Source organism: Pan troglodytes, chromosome 3 (assembly GCF_028858775.2).
Source record: "Pan troglodytes isolate AG18354 chromosome 3, NHGRI_mPanTro3-v2.0_pri, whole genome shotgun sequence".
Classification (NCBI taxonomy): Eukaryota; Metazoa; Chordata; class Mammalia; order Primates; family Hominidae; genus Pan; species Pan troglodytes.
The window spans coordinates 14,584,333-14,611,141 of NC_072401.2; the positions used below are offsets into that span (position 1 = coordinate 14,584,333).

The 26,809-nt window shown below is 40.2% G+C and overlaps 1 long non-coding RNA gene across 1 annotated transcript in view; it reads left to right on the forward strand.

Annotated features, from left to right (window-relative positions):
- LOC750796 (uncharacterized) overlaps nt 1-26,809 on the forward strand; it is a 163,173-nt gene that overhangs the window by 116,702 nt on the left and 19,662 nt on the right. The window lies entirely within an intron of this gene.

A 26,809-nucleotide genomic window follows, 5' to 3' on the forward strand; every position in this document is an offset into this window, starting at 1 on the left:
GAAGTAGGCTTCCCAAGGATGCCATGGAAATCCAGAATCTCAGCGCTCAGAACAACTGAGTTGCACTGGCTTAAAGAGGTAGGCCCCATGCTTTTACAGTAATAATTTGGATGCATTTACTAGAGGCACATTTTAACAGTATATTTCTATCTACAAGAGAGACTTCTTTTTCATGAGAAGTTGGAGAGCCAGGACTTTGTCTTCACTTTGCTGGCCAATTTCTATTGTGTTTCTCAGGTGAGGCTATGTTCAAGATCAGGAAATAGGAGTGACATCTAGGCAAAAAGTATGCTGAGACATGGGGCTTAACTAGGATTCATAGCAAGTGTCAATGGAGGCAAAATGCAAGCAGAAAGGGCCATATGTCAAACCTGACAAAACAAGCAATGGGGAAAGGATTCCCTATTCAATAAATGGTGCTGGAATAACTTTCTAGCTATTTGCAGAAAACTGAAACTGGACCCCTTGCTTACATCGCATAAAAAATTAACTCAAGATCGATTAAAGACTTAAATGTAAAACACAAAACTATAAAACCCTGGAAGACAACCTAGGCAGTACCATTTAGGACATAGGCATGGCAAAAGATTTCATGGCGAAAATGCCAAAAGCAATTATAACAAGAGGAAAAATTGACAAATGGGATCTAATTAAACTAAAGAGCTTCTGCACAGCAAAGGAAACTGGAAACAGAGTAAAGAGACAACCTACAGGAAGGGAGAAGATTTTTGCTAATAGGCACCTGACAAAGGTCTAATATCCAGTATCTATAAGGAACTTAAACAAATTTACAAGAAAAAAACACACAACCCCATTAAAAAGTGGGCAAGGATGCAATCAACCTAAATGTCTACCAATGATAGACTGGATAAAGGAAACATGGCATGTATACAGCATGAAATACCATGTGGTCATAAAATAGAACAAGAGAATGAGATTATGTCTTTTGCAGGGACATGGATGGAGCTGGAGGCTATTTTCCTTAGCAAACCAACACAGAAACAGAAAACCAAATACCACATGTTCTCACTTATAAGTGGGAGCTGAATGATAAGAACACATGGACACATAGAGGAGAACACACACTGGGGCCTGTTGGAGGGTGAGGGGTGGGAGGAGGGAGAGGATCAGGAAGAATGGCTGGTGGATGCTAGGCTTAATGCCTGGGTAATGAAGTAGTCTGTGTAGCAAGCCCCTTGGATACATGTTTACCTATGTAACAAACCCGCACATCCTGCACATGTACCCTTGAACTTAAAATAAAAGTAAAAAAAAAAAGACTCAGTATCCTCCTTCATCATAATTCCACAGCTGGAAAAACCCAGAGACATTATTTGGGGTTAATTTACATACTTGCCTTGGGGAATGATGAACTACCTTGAGTTGTTCTTAAGATTTTATTTGCATTTGTGCCCCTGAGCCAATGGATTTGAAAAATAAACAAGAATTTGGGGCTATTGCCAAGTTTCTTGCATATCTTAGTTTGAGCACTATTAGGAGGGTGTGACGGTTTCTAACCTAAAATATCTTCTGTTTATGGTCTGGGGACTTGGAGGTGAAGGCTTAGGGAGCATGAGCTTAGTTCAGCTTGGGTGAGGTTCCACTTTCTTTACGGGACACTGCTAAGAACTAGGGCTTTAACAGCAACTTATCTAGCTTCTATTCTGCAGAAGCTCATAGTCATGGGGAAGATGAGCATACAGTAGGGAAATATGTTGCAATACAGTGATTGCAATTATAAAGACCTGAATAGTGGCTAGAGAGGCAGTAGCAGGAAATAGGTTGCTAGAGAGGGGACCTAACCCAGGAACCAGAAAAGACTTCTTTCCAAAACAATGCCAAACAGTATAAAGAATAATAAGACAGGCAAAAGCATCACAGGCTGGGGCTGGGGGCAAGGTAAGCACAGATATGGAGGTGAGGAACCAAAATGTGGGAGCAATGACTGTGAGAAGCTCTATGCTATGGGAGGGCAGGAGTGTGAGGTAGGGGATAATACTCCTCACCTCCTCCCACAACAGGACGAAGTGAGCACTATTAAGTTTGGAAATGACATGGAGAGATTCTGGTTTCAAACAAATCATTCCAATGGCCTGAGCAGAGGATGGACTCGAAGGGAAGAGATCACAAAGAGAGAGATCAGTTAAGAAGTCACTGGGAGCTGAAAGTCCTAACAAGAGCAGACGTCACAGTGATGAGGAAGAAAGGAACAGCTGTCATACATTTTGTAATAGTATCAGTTCATCTCAAGATGAAGGATAAGGAAGAATTAGAGGACCTGCCCTCTGCTCTAAGGTATAGGAAGAGGGAGCTGAGAGGTAGCAGATATATGACTCTGAAATGATTGAGAAAAAAAGAAAAATGAAACCCTAAGATTTTTTGTGTAAGTTGCTTAAAAGCCTCCAAAAGGCTGTTCTCCAGGAGTCAAGCTGCTGAGTCAGCTGGATCAACTAGCTAGTCCCTGGAAGACCTGGATCTTTTTTTTTTTTTTTTTTTTTTTTTTTTTCAAAAGAGCATTACCACAGAAACACCATTTCCAAAAAGACCCTTCAACTGCAGGACCCTCTGGAAGGCTGGGTCAGCAGGTTCTTCCCAGGAGGCTTACAGGCAGCACAGGTGGAGAAGCAATTGGGGGCTGTGAGGGCTGGTGCAGAGGGCCAGGGAGGGAGGGATGGAACCCACTCTTGGGAATGCCCACTGGCTTGACTACTGTGCTTTCATATTAACAGGAAGGGGCTTTTTCATCAGAATCCTGGACACAAAGCTAGCCTGTAATATATAGTTTGACTAAAACCTCAATTATTTCCTTGTTAGGTTCAAGTATGTTGTGGGTTGAATTGTGTCTTCCCAAAATTTATATGTAGAAGCCTTTGTCAGTTCATTTAGTGTTGCAATAACAGAATACCTGAGACTGGCTAATTTATTGAAAAAGGAGGTTTCTTTAGCTCTGCAGGCTGGGAAGCTCAGGGCACAGCACTGGCTTCTGGCAAAGGCTTTCAGGCTCCATGATATCATAATGGAGAAAGTCAAAGGGAAAGTGGACAAGTGTAAATAAGCTAAACTCGAGGGGCATCCTGGTTTTGTAAATACCCCCTCTCACAGAAAGTAAGCCATTCATGTGGAAACAAATCCAGTCTCCCTAGAACTAATCCAGTCTCACCAGAGTGAAAACTCACTCACTACCCTGAGAACAAGAATTGCACCAAGACATTCATGAGTGATCCACCCCTGTGACTCAAACATCTCCCACCAGGCCCCACCTCCCAATGTTGCCCCATTGGGGATCAAATTTGAACATGATTTTTGGTGAGGAGAAACAAACCATAGCAAGGCCCTACCCCCTAGCACCTCAGAATGGGACTGTATTTGAAGATGGAGCCTTTAAAGAGGTGATTAAGTGGCCTGGCACGGTGGCTCATGCCTGTAATCCCAGCACTTTGGGAGGCCAAGGCAGGTGGATCACGAGGTCGGGAGATCGACACCATCCTGGTTAACATGGTGAAACCCCGTCTCTACTAAAAATACAAAAAATTAGCCAGGTATGGTGGTGAGCGCCTGTAGTCCCAGCTACTTGGGCGGCTGAGGTGGGAGAATGGTGTGAACCCGGGAGGCAGAGCTTACAGTGAGCCGAGATTGTGCCATTGCACTCCATCCAGCCTGGGCAACAGAGCGAGACTACTTCTCAAAAAAAAAAAAAAAAAAAAAAAGAGGTGATTTTAATGTGGCTGGTGTCCTTATAAAAAGAGGATATTAGGACATAGACATGTTCGGAGGGAAGACCATGTGAAGACACAGTGAGAAGACAGCCATTGACAAGCCCAGGAAAGAGGTCTCAGAAGAAACCAAACCTGCTACACCTTGACTTTGGTCTTCTAGTCCCCAGAACTATGAAAAAACAAGTTTCTGGTGTGTAAGCCATCTGGTCAGTGGAATTTTGGGAATGGAAGCCCAAGCAAGCTAAAACAAGGTACAAACACAAATTTCATAAGGCAGTTACAGTTACTACAAATAAGCATGTAGAACACCAAGCAGTGACTGCCACATGCTAATCTTTTGATAACTGCTCATAGTTTATTGTAGTAGACCTCATACTACCGGTATCTTCACTGAAAGGAGGGAGCACATGGTTTCTTGGGCTACTGTGTGGTTCAGGAGCGTCTCTGTTCATTTGTCCTAGACCTTTTCTGACAGGATTTCAGTACTGGTTTCTGGGAAGTTCTGGGGATGTTTCCAGATCATTGAATACCCTTAAAATTTCGTTTAGTGGCAATTCTTTCACCTCAAAGTCATATCCTGAGCACTACTAGGTTCCAGGCTATAGGATAAGAAGTTCTCACATAGAAAAAAGGCGCTCATTTTGACCTTATGGAGCTCACAGTCTGTCTCGAATTTTAACTTGGATTTCAAATTCCAGTAAAAAAAAGTCTATCAGTTAAGGTAACACTAGGTGCATAATAACAGCAACAAGAAAACCAGAATTATAGTGGTTGAAGACACTTAAAGTTTATTTCTGACTCAAAGATTAGTCATATGTGGGTTGTGATGGTTAATTTTATGTGTCAACTTGACTGGGCCATAAGATGCCCAGATATCTAGTAAAATATGATTCCTGGGTGTGTTGGTGAGAGTTTCCAGAAGAGATTAACATTCAAATTGGTAGACTGAGTAAATTAGATGGTTCTCTCCAATGTAAGTGGTCATCAACCAATCCATTGAGAGCTCAAATAGAACAAAAAGGTGGAGCGGGGTTGAATTTGCATTCTACCTGACTGCTTGAGCTGTCACATGGATCTTCTGTCCTGACACTCCTGGTTCTCAGGCCTTCAGAATCAGACTGAAATCCACAGGATTGGCTCTCTGGCTCTCAGGCCTCTGAACTGTACCACCAGCTTTCCTGGGTCTCCAGCTTGTAGAAGGCAGATCATGGGACTTCTCAGCCTCCACAACCTTGTGAGCTAACATTGTGTGTGTGTGTGTGTGTGTGTGTGTGTGTGTGTGTGTGTGTGTGTGTGCACATGTGCCCTATTGGCTCGGTTTTTCTGAAGAACTCTAATACATGAGTGTTCCTGGTCAATGTGTAGCTTTCTGTGTAGTGAGTGAATCTTGTGGCTCCATCCTCCTCTTTGCCTTGAAAACCTCCACCTTCATCTGGAGATGGAGACAAAGAGTGAGCAAGGCATGCCACATCTGTAGCTCCTTGTCCTGAAAGTAATAATTGTCTCTCCTGTTCACATTTTATTGGTGAGAATTAGTCAAATCATCTCAGATGCAAGGGTGGGGGTCGCAGAGGGATAGAATCATTCTGAGCAGCTGTTTCCCAGCAACAACATAAAGCTATGGAAGGAAAAGCATGTTATCTCTGAACAAAAGCTGATAATCTCAGCTAGAAACATATGCTGGATTTGGTCCAAGAGTACAGGATTAGAAAGCAAGATCTCTTTGTTAGGCCATTTTTGCCTTGCTGTAAAGATATACCCAAGGCTGGGTGATTTGTAAAGAAAAGAGGTTTAATCGGCTCACAGTTCTGCAGGCTGTACAAGCATGGCACTGGCATCTGCTTGGTTCCTGTAGAGGCCTCAGAGAGTTTTTACTCAAGCGAAAGGTGAAGCAGAAGCAGGTACATCACATGGTGAAAGCAGGAGCAAGAGAGAGAATGGAAGGCGAGGTGCTACACACTTCTAAATGACCAAATCTCATGAGAACTCAGTCACTATCACGAGGGCAGCACCAAGCAGCTGGTGCTAAACCATTCATGAGAAATCTGCCCCCATGATACTATTACCTTCCGGGCCTCACTTCCAAGAATGAGGATTACAATTCAACATAAGATTCAGAGGTGACACGTATCCAAACTATATCAATCTCTTTTTAGGTTTCCTTTACCCTATTTCAAAGGAGCAAATAACTCCTTCTTTAAACTCCTGGGTTGAAATTAAATGTGAAATAAGATAATACTGTGATGACTCCATTGAGATGGAGTGCTGAAAATCGAGGCAACAATATCATAGTAATTGTTATAATGAGCATTGAGGGTGGATTTATCAGAGAAACATTCTCTGACAGGCAATAGTTAAGTTATAGTGTATCTTGACCCCTCAATATTCCTAATAGAAACCTGGGATTAAGGTATACTCCTGAGTAGGTACTTGGACTGCTTACTTAATCTTTTATTTCTTCAGCAAACATTCGTGGAAAGCCTTTTCGGTATCAGAGACTGTGGATACAAAGATGATTAAGACAGGGTCTAAGGCCTGGGAATACAATTGGTGCAGGGATAGGCAATCCACATTGCCCATGTTCACTTCCACATTACAGTGGCAGAGTTGAGAAGTTGCAGCAGAGACCTTATACTCTGCAAAGCCTAAAATATTTATGGCAAGCCCTTTACAGGAAAAGTTTACCAACCACTTGTCTAGGGGAAGGTAGATGATTGTGGACCAGCTTGAAATTAAGTGGACCAGACCACTTCCAAACTTCTGGGTAACTCTCTTCAATTCTCCCGCTCTCAGATTAATCCATGTCTCCCTTTTAGGTGTTTTCATAGAGCCATATGCTTTTCTTTCATAATTCAGACTACAGTTGATATAATTTTTCACTTTCTTGGTAATTAATTGATGAGTGTCTGCTTTCCTCACCGATATAGGCCTGATTATATGCCCAGCACTATTCTTGGCACTTTTCATATATTCACTCATTTAATTTTCTCAACAATCCTCTTAACCTACTCTATGAGGCAGATACATTATTATCGTCATTTTACTGAAAGGACCTGAGACATAGGGAGGTAAAATAACTTATTTAAGGTAACTTAGAAATAAGTGGTGGAGTCGGGGTTTGGACCTAGGTAATTTGGCTCTAAAGCCAGCAATTAAAACATTGTACAGCATGTGATGGGCCCTAAAATACATTTGCTGAGTGGATGAAAGATACGGTACTGTGGGTCACTGCTAGTCCAGAGGAATGGATGAAACACTGTGCAGGCAGAAAACATGAGGCACGTTTCTAACTGCATTTCAGGTGGGATCAAAGGGAACTGTATATGACCTTCCTGTTTTTAACTTGACTCAAGGCCTTAGAATAAGAAGCAAGCGAGCAGGCACCTTATCTTTCTCTATTTTCACTTGCTGTAGCCAAGGACTAGTGCCCTGGCAATCCCCCCACGTGCCATCTCTGGGCTAAGGTCATGCCTCTCCGGCCATCCTTTCTGTTTTTCTAATCTGTGCAGTTGCAATCCCCTGCTCAAAGCAATTCCCTTGTTTTGACCCCCTCTTACTCCCCCAGACTCTATTAAGCTTCAGGAAGCATAAAAGCAGCTAAGTCATTACCCGAACTGAACCTGAACTCTAAACCTCAGGAGATTCACCCATCACTGTGCTGAAAGGCCTCCCTCGGCTTTCACCTGTAGCAATTTTGTGAAGTCAGCACAGTGTGCCCACGGGGATGCACCATATTTTATTCTTCAATCAAGCATGGTGCCATCAAGGATTGCTTAAGTGGTTTGATATCAGCACTTTTTTTTCCCCCAAACAACTTATGAGCTTTACGTGCATGAATTTTGCCTGTGTGAAAGTGTGTCAGTTACCAACATTTTTCAAAGTCTTGGTTTTCTGGTTCTGAGAGTTTCCTCCACTGGGATCTCTTGGGCCCTCTTCTTCCAGCAGAAGGACAGCCTCCTTCTTTTTGCTGTGCATGCACTCTCTTGACACAAAATTGGAGCAGCCAAGATCCACTTCAACGATGGCAGGTCAGGGGTAGCTTCAGATATTTGGTTGGTAATATTCAAGACCCCTTGCTTGCAAATTGGTGGTGTAATTCTGCACTGCTTTCAGGCTGAGCAGAGTCCCTGAGGCCGAGAAAGCGAGCACGGTGCTGACTGCTTGGAATCAGGTAATATTTCCCTTCAGGCTGCTGCTCTGACTGCCTTTTCAGAAGAGTGTTGCTTCTAATAGAAAATTCCTTATTTTCACCTGTGAAGAAATCTGATTTGGACAGTGAGTATCTTTTGTCTTCTGAAATGCTAATTTTTACAACATTAAGACAGCAGCTGCAGACGTGGATTTGACAGTCCACCTCCCTTCTACAGCACAGCTGAGTAAAGAGAGTATGACTTGAGCATGTAGATAAGACAGTTTTCATCCTTAACCATCACAGCTAGAGAGATCTTGATCTTCATGGTGCTCCCTCCATACATTCTATAGACTTAATTTTTGGTAGGTACAGTGTGATGTGTAACTTTTCCAAGATCAGAGAATATCAGGGAGAATATCATAGGCACCATCTGTCTGTTTTTCAGAGATATCCAAACTATGACCCAGTGACTTATTATGTATTAATTCAACAATGGCAACAGCACCATTCTGCCAAACCTTAATTACTCTCTATTTGAGGTTGGATGAAGTCGGAGCTTTGGTTCTAGCCAGTGCTCGGTTTAACTGCTCAGATCTGAGCATCAAGATTTTATGAAACCCCATCTCTACTAAATTTACAAAAAAATTAGCTGGGTGCAGTGGTGCATGTCTGTAATCCCAGCTACTTGGGAAGCTGAGGCAGGAGAATCACTTGAACCTGGGAGGCAGAAGTTGCAGTGAGCCGAGATCATGCTATTGCTCTCCAACCTGGGCAACAAAGTGAGACTGCGTCTCAGAACAAACAAACAAACAAACAAACAAAAAGCAAATTTTAGGGGTGGACCAGACTAAAGTACTTTGTAAGTTAATATTCAACATGCACAGTTTCTAGTACCTGTGAGTGGGTTGTAAACTTTAAATCACTGTATGCATTTGAAGCATTATTATTTAGATTATATATAGGATATTATTACTTAGACGATTATATTACTAAGGTAGGTATAAAATTAATAACAGGAAAATATAGGACAAATAGAAGAATGGGTTATTTAAAGTATAGAAAATAATCTTAAACATTATTATTTTTTCTATATCCCCTTAAGCAAGAGGAAGGGGAGTTCCCAGTCATCATTTACAGTGTTTATTTAGTGTCCACAGTATATATCACTTTTGTAGCCTTACACTTTTCAACATCTTTAAAGCATAAGATTAAGTTTCACAAGGGCAGGACAATATATCTGATTGGTTCATTGCTCTAGCACAGAAAAGGTCCTTAATATATATCGACAGCATGAGTAAATGAGATAAAACTTATCACACACATCTATTAAAGAATGTATTTCTCTCAAGGTTTGTAAGGAAACAATTTGAGTATCAACCACTGTGATCCAAAGTGCAACAGCTTTTGTCACTCTCAAATTGCCTTCTAATCTTAACAGTCATTAGTATTTTGCTCACATTGATTGAATAGCTAAATATTCAAAATCCACCACACCTAGCATAACTCCAGGTGCTTTCCTCTCATTCAGTCTTGGGAGGTAGTCTTTTAAAATTTAGGTTTTATTAATATTCAGGTGTGGTGGTGAGTCCAACAGACCAGGAGAAAATTGCCAGATAAGATAATGTATTACAGTTCCCAAAATGAGGAAGCCCACCATGCCACAGGGGCCACACGGGAAAGCACTAAGATTGATCAGGAGGCAGAGAGAGCAAGAGGAAAACTGGGGTAAGAGCCTTTATTGTTGCTTTCTTAGGAAGGAACAGGTGAAGTAGAGTAAGTAGTTTAGGGTTGTCTAGTTTGAATCATTTCAGCAGCTTTGGGGGCATAGGAGCTGTCCCTAGTTGCCTGGTGTTGGCACTGGGGTGATTAGGGCAGAGGAATAGTGACCTGAAGTGTTAGAGCCTGATAAATGAGATGGTCAAGGGTATGGGCTCTGTATTGGCTGGTTTGCAAATGAAGGACTCCTAGGCAAGTCCTTTATTTGCAGGAATTAGCTAGTCCTGGGAAAGGCAATCCTTCCAGAGTCAGCAAGCCTTCAAGATGTCAAAGCATCAAAAATATAGAAAACAAAAAGACATGGTTAATATATGTATGTATTTATTTATGTATTTCTGTTGAGAAAAATGTGATTCTGAGAAGTTAAGTGGCTTTATGAGGTGGAGACAGCTGGAAAGAGTATATAGGAGTAGAACCCAGACCTCAGGAGGGCATATTGGCCACAGTCCGCAAATTGTCCCCTTTGCTTTGTATCAAGAACATCTCTTGCCAAACAACTATTCTATTCATGACACCTTTTAGTAGCAAGATTGATAACTCAAACTTGAGTTAATTGAAATCGATATCTGTAGTGCGAAAGGTAGGAATTTGAATGTAGAAGGTTATGTAGAAGGGCTCTCTTTCCTCAACTCATCTTTGCTTTTCTCTGCATCTGGCTTCAACCTTTCCTCTTGCAGACCGTCTTTCTTTAGAAGGCTGGAAAGACAACTTCTAGAAGTTTCTGTGCTCGGTCACTCAGGTCTTCACCACTTGAGAGGAAAAAACGCATTTCATACAATGGGAGGTCACTGACTGATCTATGTTGGAATGCCATTCCGCTCTGTGAACTAATTCTTGTCACCTGAGATGTGAGGTAGTATCATTGTTCCATCTTGGGTCAGATGCTTATCTTTTAGGGGGAGTGAAGAAAAGGAGGGAGAGCTGTCACTAAAGAAGTAATTAGATAGCGGTTAGACTAAAACATTAGATGTCCATCACAGGAGATTTGGTTAGACTCAATGTAAAATCTTCATCTTCCATTCTCAGCCAAATTCTTGGATGGTGTATTGGGTCATTTGAGGCATTTTTACCAGAGAAAATCCCAGGAACATTTCAGCAGTCACAAAATGGATGGGGAAAAAGTATTTTTTGTTGCACAACAGAAAAGTGAAGTTTAAAATGTCAGCACAATTGTGAATGGAGGCTGAATTTTGTTTCAAATAAACATGAAAGGCAAAGAGAAGTCTAAGGATTCTTCAGCTCTAAAGAGTGAGCTTCTCTGGGTAATACAGCCCCTGACAGTCTGAGCGTGGAGAAACCACACTGATCCTTACAGAGTCATAAAGTGCCTTGAGTAATAAGAATCAAGCATTTGCAGTTAATTCCAGAACTTGGTCAGTACAGGGCTAAGGGAAACCAGTTCCCTTTCCCAATTTCAGGCTCTTCAACCTTAATTTTTGGGGAAGTAGAATCAACTTTCAACATCTGTGATCAGGAAAAACCCAATCTTTGCCTGACATGGCATCAAAAAGTCACCCACTTGACAGAGCACAAACTACCTGGAGTGCTCTTTCCTTGTTTGTCTCTATCAAAGGTAAGTGATTGCCTCAGACAGTACCGCTGCCTACCCTCTCCTACACCCACCTGTGATCTCCCTTAGTAGTTTAAGCTGAAGTCTTTATAACACAAGGCTGTTGTAAGTTTAGAGTGCACAGTAGGGCACGGGAGGCTTTGAACAGAAGCTCCCCATCTGTTGTCTTCAGTCCCTGAGCATTAGTAAAGAGATGAGTGAGGGCTTATAAATCATTAAATGTATCAAAATATCAAACAGAATTAGATGTTGGCCAGCATCAATATCAAAATGGTCAATGCCCATAATAATTGCCTCCACTTATTGTTGGAATTATAACAATTTCCTTGTGTGGGTTACCTTCCTGAAGGTCAGAATTTTCAAAGTTTGGTGACATGGATCATTGATTAGTACAAGCAGTAATCAAGAAATTAAAAATTATTACCTATAATGCATTTTGTGATTAAAAAAGTATTTCAAAATATGAAGATTACCTCAAGCATTCATTGTTTAAAGTACTTTGAAAGGAATTGCATTGAATCTGTAAATTAGTTTGGGTAGTATAAACATTTTAAGAATACTAGGTCTTCTAATCATTGAACACAAGATGTCTTTCCATTTACTTGTGTCTTCTTTAATTTCTTCATCAGTGTTTTGTAGTTTTTAGTGTACAAGTCTTTTATCTTCTTGGTTAAGTTTATTCCTAAGTATTTTATGCTTTTTGAAACTTTTATAAATGGGATTTACTTAAAAATTCATTTTTAGGTAGTTCATTCTTAATGTATAGAAATATAACTGATTTCTATATATTGATTTTGTGTCCTGAAATTTACTGAATTGATTTATTAGTTCTAATTGTTCTTTTGTGAAGTCTTTAGTTTTTTTTTACATGTAAGATCATGTCATCTACAAACAGAAAATTTTACTTCTTCTTTTCCAATTCTGGTGATGTTTATCTCTTTTTCTTGTCCTATTGTTCTGGCTAGGATTTCCAGTACATGTTGAATACAACTGATGAAAGTGGATATCTTCAACTTGTTCCTGTTCTTGGAGGAAAAGCTTTCATATGTTCACCATTGAGTATTATATTAGCTGTGTGATTTTTATTCACATATATCAATTATATCTCAACAAAGCTGTTAATACATAAAAGAGACTCTGATCAGAGAATATTTAGAAATATTAATAAAAGTTTCAGGCCCAGGCTGCTAAAGGTGATGGTAATGGTGTGTGTTTAGAGTTAAGCACATTTGAAATGCAATGCTATATCTTTGTGGGAGAAGGGGATGAGACAGTTTTTATTGCTCTGGGTCCTTGAGATTAGGTGGTGAGAACAAGATGAAAAGTGCCTTATGGGAGGATCCTTAGGTTATGTGGCAAAATGTGTACAAGGACTAAATTCCTCTTCCCAGTGAAAATCCTGGAAGACAGCAAGAGCAGGGCATGAATAAACTAGCTCTGTTTATTCTGAAGGATCAAAGAGACTCACCTAGAATACATCATGGGTGAAGCTTCAGAAATTCATTACATCCAACCCATTCATTTTTCAGAGAAGAAATCTATGGCCTCGTGTAGAAGGGTTTGGCAGGCAAAATAACCTACCTATGATCAAGTACTCATAGCACAGGCAAGAAGCAAACTAAGAGTGAGCTTGTGTCTGGGTGACACCTTCATCATTTCCACCATCATACTCTTGGGAAAGTATATGTTTTTTTCTGAAGTACTTTAAAGGCTCATGTTAATTTTTTCTGTTTGACTTCAAATGACAAAAGAGATAAGTGGTTTGAAATTATAAAAAAATACTCAAATGAATATATAGAACATTTTCTAGGAGTTAGAGCTGTACAAAGATGGAACAAGTCAGCACATCATAGATCAAAATTTAGTGAGCATGGTTTTGGGGAGGTGATAAGTCCTCTTAACTACAAGGATTCAAGAATGGCATGACCACTAGGGTAAGCTCAGAGATGTTTCCCCAGCATTGCCTTGGTAGATGGCTGGGAGAAACTTGAAAATCACAGAATCTTAGTGAGTCTGAGGAAGGCTTGGAAGAGTAGTCAACTCTTAATGGGACACCTGTCCCATTAAGTTAGCACAGAATAATTGAGAGGGAGGTGTTCTTGAAGACCTCAAATAGTCCAAGACCATTCTCAATCAAGGATGGTAGACTCTAAGAACTCAAAAAATATTTACTATTCCTATTGTTTTTTATCAGCTGGCCTTTCTTTGAGAATATTAGGTGATGAAATGAAACTACTTCATGAATGCACTGTAACATAATGAAAATACATAAGCTTTTAGGATCAGTCAAAATTCATTTCAAGTTTTGGCTTAATCATTTAATAACTCAATAGCTCAAGGAAAAGGGCTTAACTCTCTTGAGACTCTGCTTTTTCATCCGTGTGATGGAAATTAAGATTTGTCTCAGATGGGTGCTGCAAAGATTTACCAAGGTGGCATGTAATACAACTAGTCTAGAGCCTCATCTCTGGGGTTAACACCCTTTGCCAGCCTCCATTGTTGGGCAGCTCCCATTGCTTAAAATATCCTTTTTTTGTCCTTATTTTCGAATACTATCTGCTTACTTAATTTCTGCTTCCACCAATGGATCCCAGATACACCATTTTTATTGTTCGCACTATGCAATAGAGCTGACATTTCTGCCTCAAGTTCCCATATAGATTCTTCATGTCAGTGGGGGCATAACAAATGATATTTGACCATGCCTGCAAATTAACAGTGAAGCCCTTTTACTTTGTATTTCTAGTGGTGACAGGTACTTAATAAATGCAAAGGAGTATTACATTCTATTACAGAGATGAATACTTGTTGGTGATATAAATGAATATTGTCTATATTGCATTTCTCCAATCTTAGAATAGCATTATAAAATGATCAATCATTTTGTCATTATGGTCTTCTTTGGCTCCAATCCAGTTTATTGGATTCCTTTAGTTTCAGGTAACAATAAAATGAATTGCCTCTTATGTTGAAAGGGAAAATACCATGTTTGAGACAGAATTGAGATTTTATGGTTTAGATAAAAATGAACCTACTGAAAATATAGGTTTCTTATCCATGGGCCAGTGAATTATATGTGAATAAAGTTTATTCCTTTTCCTTATTGAGGACCGATATTATGTCATTGGAATTTGGTTTTTGAAGATGAAGATTAGCGTTTTGATTCAGATATTTCTTGTATTTTGGAAGGAGGCAATAAAAAAGATAATCTATTCTAATATCTTTGATTTATAATAGAGAAACCAAGGTCCAAGTTCAGCCCTTAAAATGGCTTTTGTGTATGGGTTATCAAGCCCTACAGTGTCTCCTTTAACTTGATCTAACAGTCACAATTATAGACTCATGAAGTTTTAAAACTAGTCTGGAACTTGGTAATTATCTGGTCATACTTATTTTACAATTGAAAAAACTAAGAGGTAAATGGTTGTTCAAGGTCACACGGAGAATTACTGACAGACTTGACAGCAATACTCAACCACTCTAGGACTTTTCCAGATTATCTCATTTCCTCTCCCTTTTCTTTTATTCAATCAATCAAACAAGCAAGCAACCACCTGTGTCTGAAGCTTCTCCACTGTACTAAGCACTACAAAGTAATATGGACAAATGAGGCAGAGAAATAAAATCCTGTCCTTTCCATGGAAGAACTTAACAATCTTAGGAGACAAGATATCTTAGGGAACAACCCAAGAAGAAACTGAGAGATGATAACATCCTATGTTCTTGTGTCCCTCCATCCCCCATTTAGACACCTGCCTCTGTGCCCTCAGAAGTCTCTGTTCTCATCTCAGCTTCAGCCTTTTTCTCACAGAATTGCAGTTGTTCACTTAACTTTTCTGGTTTTTATCTTTGTTTTTATTTCTTTGCCACTTGGCAAGTCAGTGCCTCACAATTTTCTACTCACAAACTTCAGGATTTGAAGCTACTAAAAATATCAAAATGTCAGAAATTCAGAACACTTTAGCGTAAAGAAATAAAGAAACAGCTTACACAACTCAATACATTCTAACACGCTTCTCCCATCCTGGCCTCTCTCCTACCCTTTCCTTCTGTCTTAAATTTGTAATGACATTTTAATTAAAAAGTTGATAAAAATTAAACATAGAAAATAAACCCAGGAACATTTAACATTTGTACACGGAGGCTGCATTTTTACTCAGATGGAACCTCCCAGCTTGAATGATTCATTTGTGGGAGTCATACACAAGAGTTGCTTGCAAGAGAATCTTATGAGTAAATGATAAGTGAAGTCATCCTTTTCAGAGAATAAGAAGAGTTATAACTGGGGTGGAGAAGCACCTGCCCTCATCTCAAGAAGGGCCCTATGCATGGCCACAGAAGTCTGAGGCCATAGCCCGTGATTTTGGCAGTGATCATGCCCTCCCTGGGGGTAGCAGGAGCCATTAGGTCAATCCTAGCATTAACTTGACCATATTTGGATAAAACATCAGTATTGATCTTAAGTACTATTAGCGAGACCTGCCTATATTACCAGTAGCCAAGGCAGCAGAAGCAGAAACAGCTGGAAAAACTACAAATTGGGGCCATCAGGGGCAGATGTATCTTGGCACTCAGGGCTACAGAACATGTGGAAAGAGGCAGCAACAGCACCTCCTGTGATTTTTATGCAAAGATTGAGGAGGGACTCAGAGCTAGCATGTCAGTTTGTTACCCTTGTGATTTTCATCCATGCTCTTGATTATTATTTTTTTTTTTGAGGCTATATGTCCAGGAGACTCAAGAGTTATGGAAGAAAATAATGGAGCAAGAAAAGATGGGGCAAAAGAAAGGGAGAATGGCCCATTATTGGGAAAATTCTGTCTATAGAAAGAACACTGTGATTGGTTAAAACAAAAGCAGCAACAATAAAATTACCAAACACCTCTGTGTTCTGGACAGTGTGCTGGACAGAAGGGACATAGAGACAGTGGGACAAAGTCATATAACTCTATTCATATCTTTATCTTAGCTCTTATATTATAATTAGTTACTTGCCTGTCTTTCTAAAAAGACTGAGCTCTTCTAAGGCAAGGATACTGTCTTTTGTATCTTTGTGTCTCCAATGTATACTGTATCCTTGCTGACTATGGAACTTGCTGTGCAAACTGAGACACTTGTGAGAATGAAATGGGTGCTATAAATGATTACTCCTGGGCGATAGACACAAACCAGGACTTTCCCAGCCAAAAGGAAGAAGCACTGTACAGAATATGTATTTTCAAAGATAAATGCACCTTGGGTCAATTCTTTGAACTCAAGGCAAATCTTGGAACAGCCTCTGAGCTAAGCAGCAACTGACAACGGAGAGCATTTTGACTCTTTAGTTTTGTGTCCGTTGGGGCATCTTACCATTGTGCATTATTGGGTTGTGACTGTGCAGAAACCCAACAAAAAAACAGGCATGTATGAGACTAGATGTTCTACAGTCATCCAAAGAATGGCAAAACCATTTCAAGAGGAACATGATAAGATCTGCTGGCAAGGATCTTTATTGGCATCCTGGGAACTTCTGGGGTGAATGTGTGCGCTGAGCTCAAATCAGAATATCTGCAGGAAAAAAAAAAAAAAAAAGAAGAAGAAAAAGAAGAAGAAGCCAGACCAGGAAAGTGAAAGGAAATGGATATCACTGCTGGAGACAACGACTAATTTAAGCAGAGTAGGAGAAACACTTTTTTTTTTCCTTTGTGCCAGTTCCTTTTACACGACTTCAGAACATTCTATGACAACCCAGCATGCAACTTGGCACTGTCAGAAGAGTCCTGGGAAAGAAAGGAAATGCGGTAAGAAATGGAAACAGAATATTGTTGTTGACAGCCTGGAGACCATTTCCAGAGTATTTTACTCAGGGAGGAATAAGAAAATAGGAAAAACCTTAAAAAAAAAAAAAGAGTAAACAGTAAATTTCTCCCTCATCTCCATCTCTTTTCACTGGAGGTAAAAAGGAAAGGAATGAATTTTCATGTTTGTCTGGGATTCTTCCTATGTAGAAAACAAAAAAAGAACTCAGTCAGATAAAACAAAAACATTTTCCAAGACTCATCGTGGAGGGGTGGCCTTAGTGTGAAATGATGATGCCCATTGATGGCAGAAAACCTCTTTTCTTTCTACCTCAGGTTTGGCCCAGTGCCCTTTGTCTAAGTCTCTTTTTTCTATCAGTAGAAATTGAGTCTGTAGCAACTATATGTAATGGTCTTCCCGTGCCTTCAGTATTTCTTTTTTCTTTTTCTTTCTTTCTTTTTTTTTTTAACTTGAAGTTCCGGGATACATATGCAGAACGTGGAGCTTTGTTACATAGGTATACGTGTGCCATGGTGGTTTGCTGCACCTACTGATCCATCCTCTAGGTTCCCTCCCCTCAACCCCCACCCCCAACAGGCCCCAGTGTGTGTTGTTCCTCTCCCTGTGTCCATGTGTTCTCATTGTTCAACTCCCATTGATGAGTGAGAACATGTGGCATTTGGTTTTCTGTTCCTGTGTTAGTTTGCTGAAGATGATGGCTTCCAGTTTCATCCATGTCCCTGCAAAGGACATGATCTCATTCCTTTTTATGGCTGCATAGTATTCTATGGTATATATGTGCCACATTTTCCTTATCCAGTCTATCATTAATGGGCATTTGGGTTGGTTCCCTGTCTTTGCTATTGTAAATAGTGCTGCAATAAACGTGTGTATGTCTTTATAGTACAATGATTTATATTGAACATTTCAAACAGCACATTTGAAGTAGACATGGGAGAGTTTCCAAGAGACCACTCATTCATAGTAAATAAATAAATAAATAAATAAATAAATAAAGGTGGTGGGGGGGCGGTTTGAGTGTCTTTTCTTTTCTGTAAAGGAATAGTAGCTCACTCTGATGCAGTGCTGGACACCCAACAGTATGCTCAGAGGGTTACAGTTTCTGCTCCCACAATGGTACTGTGGCTTGCATTGGCAGAGATTGAGGGTGATCATATCTTGGTCTCATGCCTTTTTTTCTTGGTTGCCTTCTCTTCTCTCTGCTTGGTTAAACATGTGAGCTTGTAGCCCTTCAAAGACTAGTACACATCAGTCTCTTCCCTTCCTCCCATGCTTCTTGCTGGGACTATGGTATGTATATCCTTGGCTTGCTAGGCAACTCTACTGTGTGTGTGTGTGTCTGTGTGTGTCTGTGTGTGTGTTATGTGGGTGTTTTGTGCATACAAGCATGTGGTGCATATATGCACATGGGTGTCACATATATGCTGAGTGTTGTCTAGTGTGTGGATGTATATGTGTATGTGGTATTTTACCTGTACTGGATGTATTGTGTATGTAATGTGTGTCTGATGTACATATGATGCATTGTATACATGGTTAATGCATGTTGTGTGTATGCATGTAATATGCATGTGTTGTATATGTTTGTGTGTTGTGTTGTGTGTGTTGCGTGTTCAATGTGTGTGATACATATGTTGTATATGTGTTTTGTGTGTATTGTGTGTATGTGCATCATCGGAAATGTTGAATTACTTTCTTATGTTCATCACTTTTGTTGGGCGTGCTCTAGCTTACCAATGTCTCTTTTCAGCTTTGGGCTGCTGGAACCACATTTCTTCAGATATCTCTGAGTAGTGCACAGACGGCAGGACTCCAGACTCACCATTCCTCTGCAGACAACCACTGGGTTTCTACAGGTTTATCAGCCATTTTGCATGCACAAATCTCTCCCTGGAGCCTTCATCCTCTCCCGGTTATCACTCACCAGTCTGTACTTTCTCATGGGGTTGTCAACTAATTCTCTCTGCAGGCTCCTCACTTCCCTGTCATTCCTTAAACTGCAGTGATGCAGGCTTCCTCTGCCATCATGGCTCCACTGAAGATGGCCTCCCTGTGATTAATGAAGAACTAACTGCCAAATTCACCGGACGCTTTTTAATCCTTATATTATAAAAATCAAACAATTGTAAGCATTGTCAAACTCTTCCTCCTACTTGAAATTCCTCTTGCTGAATTCTGCAGTGGCATATGGCAGTTTCTCAAATAATGTTGTTTAATTCAACAATGTTTCATTATAATGTTTATGAAAAAAAATTTGATGCCCAGGTGGGGCCACTGTCTGTGTGGAGTTTGCAAGTCCTCCCCATGTCTGTGTCTGCCTGTGTTTTCTCTGAGTACTCCAGTTTCCTCCCACACATCAAAGCTGTGCACATTAGGTTTGTTGGTGTGTCTCAGTGGTCCTAGTCTGAATGAGTGTGGATGTGGGCATGAGTGTGTGCTGTGATGGGACAGCATCCTGGCCAGGGTCGGGTCCCACTTGGCTCCTGAGCTGCTAGGACAGGCTCCAGCCACCCAAGATCCTGCACTAGAATAAATAAGTAAATAATTATCTAACTTGTTTTTATTATTTTTTCTTAAACGCATGCATATCTCACATTTATTTCAATGTTTAATATTAGAAGTGTTTGGAGTTTCCATTTAGAAGTATAATGATGTTTTTCTGACCAGAATATGGAGTACAAACTTAAGTCTTGTTAATATCAATTAGCCTATGGTAAAACTGGTTTTGTCACACTCACACATTGTTTTGTTTAGAGTTGCCATTTCCAAAAGCCTATTGACAATGTTAAGTGAGACCTTTCTTCACTGTCCTACTCCCCCTGCTTCTCTAGCAGCTCCTCAATTTTCTCCATCTCATTCTCTTCTTTAGTCCATTTTTAAAATGTTAGTTCCAAGTATTCCATTGTGGTCTCCATATTTCAGTCTACACATTTTCCCTGACTGACCACATTTACACACTCAGTCTCATTTTCCTCCTCATGAATGACCCACAAGTGTCCAGGCTCAGCTAAGACCCCTTCCAGGTGCAGATCTGAGTTCTGCCTACGTGCGGGACAGCTCCCTCTGGGTATATCAGCAAGTACCCGCCCCCAGGATCTGCTCAGAGCCCGTGAGTCCTTCTTTGTCTGTCATTAGCATCACTAAGCCTGTGGTTACTCAGGCCAGAAACCCAAGACAGCTGCTTACCTTCTGGGCAGTGAGAATCCTATTTTCCTCAGAGGGTTGTTGTGGGACTAAAATGAGATAAGCAATACAAGTCAATCTAATACATTATCTCGCTTTTAGTAGGTATTCAGAATATGTTTTTTTTTCTTTTTCTCTCTTAAAACATTATCATGGAAGTTCATTGAGTCAGAGATTAGTTACAGATGGGAGTTTTCAGACATGACTTCAGTAAACAATCAAACAAAATTACAATGTTTAAATAACAAATCAGGAACAAGGACTGTCTCCATAGCACATGAATTCACAAAGCGATTCTACAACACCTCCATTACTGATGCTCAGAAATCTGTGGTATTGGAGGACAGGAATTGTATTTTCTACTTTGTAGAAAAGGAAACTGTGCTTCTGATGGATTCAGTGACTTCACCAAAGTCACCCAGCTGGCCAGTGGCAGAGCTGGGAGAGAAATAATCAGAAAGATCAGAATCCAGTTTAAAGAGTGTATTCACATGAAAAGCTGGGAATGGCCACCTGGAAAACACAGACATCAGAGAAGTGAGGTCAGTTCTTTGAAGTTAAAAGTTAAGATTTTGCCTATAAAGGAAGAAAACAAACAAAAAAATTTAACAGGATTACAACATTTTCTATACAAGGCTGGTTTATGGGTTACAACAATTTAATTACAGTTTTTCTTTTCTGTACAACTTTTCATTTCCTTTCCAATTTAAAAGAGTATATTTAACATTCCAGTAGACCAAACGTCCCCAAGACCTGGGCTACAGACCAGTGGTCCTGGACCACTCGGCAGGAGGTGAGAGTGGGTGGGCAAGCATTACCCCCTGAGCTCTGCCTCCTGTCAGATCAGCGGTAGCATTAGATTCTCATAGGAGCACGAACCCTATTGTGAACGGTGCATGTGAGGGATCTACGATGCGTACTTCTTGTGGAACAGTTTCATCTCAAGGAACAGTTTCATCTCGAAACCATTCCTCCCACTCTACCCCTACCCATGAAAAAATTATCTTCCATGAAACTGGTCCCTGGTGTCAAAAAAGTTAGGACTACTAGATTAGATAATGTGACAGCTGTGGTCTTTGTGTGAGAGAGGTAAGAGGGAAGTTACTCTATAACAAAAATCAACAATAAGAGGGTAGGGGTCTTCCCTTCCCTGGTGCCCTTTAGTCATTAACATTTTATAAAACAATACAGGTGAAGGAGGAGGCTAATCCATAGTAACAGAAACAAAGTTTACAGCTGCCTATGTTGCAGCTACCTATTACCTGACTCAGGCCCTGTGATCTTATTCCTTTAAGGCTCAAAATAATTTAAAGTTCCAACAACTTAGAGTTGGAATTACTTATTTTCACCCCTCCCAAGTATGTGTTCTTTCTGTTTTCTGTGGCCTGCCAATAACAAGGTAGGTAGGTAGTGTCTCTCTACCAAGGTAGATATTGCCCAACTGGACAGACTGACAGGCGACCATCCATCTCTGAGTTCAGTGGAGGGGGCAGTGGCTGAATTAAGAGGGTCTAATCACCATAGAAGTCCTTGGTGGGGTTGAAACTTATGATAGTTTTTAAGACAGGGACATAGATTTGGGGAGAGAAGTGTTAGGGGCTTGCTAAGCCTGTGATGTGACACATTGAATGAGACAGATGAAGGAGTAGTTTCAGGAATATAAATCTGCCAGACACATGATGTAGACTGTTTTGCCTGTCTATGAGCTATCATTTCTGAAAGAGGGAATACAGTGCAGTGCCAGGTGCCAAGGCAATTCAAAAAAAAACTAACTAAGCTCACCATTTTATAGTCCGTGAAGTGGAATCATATATGTGATCTGATGTGAACCTTGCAACCACCCTTTGATATTTTAATTATTATTATTATTATTCCTCTTTTATAGGTCAGGAAAGTGCAAATCTCAGAGTAGAGAATTTGTAAAAGGTCATGTTCCAAGGTCAACTACCAGAGAGACAATAGACAAAAATCTAAGGCTATAGACCTAAAATCTCTTTAACTTGTTTACCATGCTACATCTGGGTCTTAACCTTTGCTCTCTCATCTTGGGCAGACGCCTGAACTTAGGTCTGTCACAAATGCAGATACTAATAACCACTCTACCTACCCCATGCCATTGTTTGTGAAATCCAGATTGATAATATATGTGGAAGCGCTCTGTAGCATCCAATGTAATATTATAGACCTGGAGAGTATTGGTATTAATGAGTTCCCATTCCTGCTGCCTTTCTGCTCCATGGCTTTCAGCTTTATCTCATGGAGGGAGGTACCATTTTCTTTGCTGGCAATACAAGGCTGGTCAAATCAATGAGCCGAGCCTTCCTCAGCCATCAGGACGATGTGTGTTCCATTCCTGCACAGGAGGCTCTGGGCTGTTTGCAGTGCTGCCCTCGTATCATGGATGTCAGAATGTCAGTGTGAGATGCCAGATACCACAGGGTAATCTCCTCTTTCTGCAGAGGAGGGGACACAGGACTGCAGTGGTGAAGTGCAACATACCCAAGGTCACTCTGATGGTTAATGGAAAAGCCATTTCTAATAAACCATCTGTGATTTTCTTTTTGAGAAGTTTACCCTCTCTTTAGGCCCTTTCTATCCACATCACTGTATTCAAACGAAGAAAAAAAATAGGCCTTCTCAGCCCCCATGTTCTACTTTCTGCCACTTTCTGTGGTCTAGTTCCAGGAAGTGGGTGATGGGGAGGGAACACAAATTAATCCTATCACTTCTTGGCAGAGTGAGCTGGCTAAAAGGTGATTTTGTTTTTATGGTATCAGCACTTTAGCAAATGTAATAGGCTTCTGATTATTTCTGTGAAAGAAGAAGACTAAAGGAAGGAAAAAGAAAAGAGGTGAACAACAAGGTGTTGATGCTTTAAAGGAATAGATGAAAGTGACAACAGCAATAATAACAATGTTAACTAACATTTGTTGAGCACTCAGTGTGTGCCTAGATGTGTGCTTACGACATTTTAATTAATCCTTGTGAAAACACTATGAAACAGTTATTATTGTTATATTTACAAAAAAAAAAAAAAAGGCTGAGTCTACGTGAGGTTCAGTGACTTTGGATAGCATGACAAAATAGTAAAAGGATAGGTGAAATGTGAACCCTGACCATCCAGTGGCAGAGGTTTTATGCCAGGGCATTATGCTACATTAAAGGTAAGATAGTGAGAAGCATTCCTGTTGGGGTACCAGGATTTTCATATGACCAAGATATCCATGATGTCTGGGTAGTCTACCCCTAACAGGTAGTACACCCCTCCAGGGTACTACTAACAAGTACTACAGATACTATCTGTTAGGGATAAAGGTAGCATTATAGAGGATGATTCAGAGGCCTCAGTCATGTGCTCATTCATTCACTTTTTTTTTTTTCATTCAACAGGCATTATCCTATTGGGTTAGACATTTTAAGCAAGTGAAATAGTGCTCCCACCTATACTTGACATTTGTTGTTCTTTGGCCTTTGCTGTGGCAGGCAGAATTCTAAGATAACCTCATTGACTCTCACCCTTTTCTTATTCGCTTCCCTTAGAGTATGAGTAGAACCTGAAAATGTGATGAATGTGAGACTAGAGAGTGGACAGAGTAGATTCTGAGTATGCTTAAGATTCTTGATTGTGAAAAGATGGGAAGAGAAAGGGTGATCGCTCGGAGTGGGGACATCAGATACATGATGTGTCGGAGATACCGAAGAGAAAGGGAATTTCATGAAACAAAATCCCATAAAATTAGCAGATGAGGTGGTTACCATGGGATGGGAGTAAAGAAGAGATTACCCATGAACAGAAGTCTTACTGCCTTGTCTGTATTCTTTCTAATAAGTAGGAGTGAAATGAGGGAGAATCTCATTTGCCTAAAGAGAATGGGACATTGTAAGCTTTGTCATAAAATCTGGGGGTTTAATGTTGATGCACGTATTCATATACCTGCCACTCATTAGCCTCTATTATAACCTTAACTTGAGGGTATGTGCCTAGTAGACATTCAAACTCCTCAAAGTATTATAGTTTCTGGGGTTTTTTTTCTGGGCATCTTGTAAAATTGCACTTCTCTCTTCCCTTGCAGTTAGGCATGGCTGTAGGCGTTGCTTTGCCCACCCAGTTAAATGCCAGGCTATCTCTTTCGGGAAAACACCTTAGAACCAGTTCTCAATCACTATGTTGTCTTCTCCTCTGCCACAACAATCTGCAGTGATTTCGAGTGGGCTGTTCTGCCAGCCTGGGCACTGAAAAGAGAAACAGTACAGTTTCCAGCTCATCCATAATGAGAATTTCATGACAGTAAGAAACACATATTTCTTGTTTTAACGTATTGGGGTTTGGGAACTTTTGATTGTTACTGCTGCATAATCTAGATCATCCTGACAAAAGCAACACACAAGGAAAAAACACTTGGCTCCCCATTATTGAGATATTCCCTAAATGGATGAATGACACCATGCCATGTGCCGAGGACCATTAGAACAACAACCAAAAATGGCAACACAACAACAACAACAGCAGCAGCAAACACAATTATGTCTCCATGCGTAGCCCTCTGGGCTTCCATGGCAATTATAGTCACTGGGAGGGTTGGACTAGCTTTTCGAAGAATTCACTGCTCTCTAGAAGCAGGGACTCTCTATCAACATTTCCCATATCATTTCTCCACAGCTTGTCCTTAGGGTGAAAGAACAAGGGCTTTTATAACACATTCCATTGGCTGGGTTTATGATGCTCTGCCTCACTCCCTCTGCCCTGAAGTAAAGCTGAATTATAAAGTAGGGCTGGTCTTATCTTGGGCAGCCATGCAACAATGGTTTCTGGAGGTGAGTGTTGAAATATGTCTTGGGGCTTTGGGAAATGTTTTCAATTCAACATTCTGTGATCCTTGTCCAAAGATCCTTGATAGCATCCTTTAGGCATCACTGAAACAATCAGCACACACACACAAAAAAACAAAACAAAATCTTTGCATTCATATGCCTTAAACTAACAAGTAAAGAAGCAAATATCTAGATAATATTTTGTAGACTAAGTAAAAATATGACTATAATTACATATATATATAAATAATAATAATGTAGTCATGTACATTCATAGATAGTCATATATATTAGGGTTCAGAGTCTTTGAGAAGAATATTGCCTAGGTGTCAGAAGATCTGGGTTTTAGTCCAAGCTCATCATTAACCAGGAAACCTAAAACAAATGGCTTGGCTTTCTTTACATTCCCTATTTATATAATAAAAGCATTGACTATATAAACTAATTGTTCTCTGAGGGCTCTTAAAACTCTGACATTCTAGGATTTTATGTATTATTATGCCACAACCTCATCTAATCATAATAACAATAGCTAACATTTCAATTCCAACAACTATGGCGGATTGTTGGCAAAAATAGTGACAATTATTCCCTTCCCTTTGTCGTATGAGCTTGTAGTTCTATCAAGTGGTAGAGTCTAGGCTGGCCTTGTGGTTTTCTTTGACCAATAAAGCACAGCAGAAATGGTGTTCTACCAGTTAGAAGCCTAGGTGTCAAGAGTCTTGCATGCTTCCACTTTCTCTTTTGGAACACTGCTGCTACCTTATGGACAAGTTCAAGGTAGGCTACTGAAAGATCTGAGACATGTGACCCATTCAAACTCCATCACCCTAGCCAACAGTTATCCAACTTCCTGACAATGTAAATGAGAACACCCTAGAGAAACCAGCCCTCAGCCCATCCACCAGCTGACCTCGGACTCATGAGCCAGTCCCGCTGAGATCTACCAATACTAGTTCAGATCAGCAGAGCCATCCAGGTGACCTGTAGACTCACACGCAAAAAGACATTGTTGTTTAAAGCCACTGAATTTTAGGTTGTTTGTTACATAGATGTAGTTATAGATAATTTATATACTATGTCAAAAATTAACTCATTTGATCCTTACAAAAAAACAATAAAGGGGTATTATTATTATTATTTTTATAATACTCATTCTACAGAGGGAAAAACAGAGGCAATTTACTTGCCCTACTAGTGAGCAGATGAGCTGGAATTTTAACTCAGATTGTCCTGCTCTAGAACCTCCATTTTTCCTATGATAAGCACAAACTAGTAAATAATTTCTGCCAATTATAAGAAATATCTGCCACCCATATACATCTGTCTGCCAACCCACACCTCCATGTTAAGGTGAAATAAAACACATATAAAATTGCACAGTTTACATTCACATTACACATCTTCATCCACATTGTCTTTGAGTTATGGATGCCAATGATAATTTCACTTGTTATCTCTAAAGACAGTCTTTACAAATCTCCCTTACTTTCATTTATTTCAAAAAAGTTCTTGAGAAGGAGCAGCAGAAATAAACGCTTTCTCACCCAGAGAAGTTTTTTTCTAGAGATCTGGAATCTGAGGTCACCCTTTCAATGGAACACTCCTTCACTTACCCTCACCTCATTAAAGGTTGCTCTTCTTAAAGATGTTTCATAGACATTTCCACCAACTGCTGCTAAGGGCAGAGACAAGGGAAAAACTATTTCAGTGGGTGTTTCTGACCACAGCCCAAAGTGATCCCTTGTGTATATTGCATTACATAACAGATTACCACTATAACAAACCTGTATTATCTCATCGTTTCCATGGGGCTGAAAT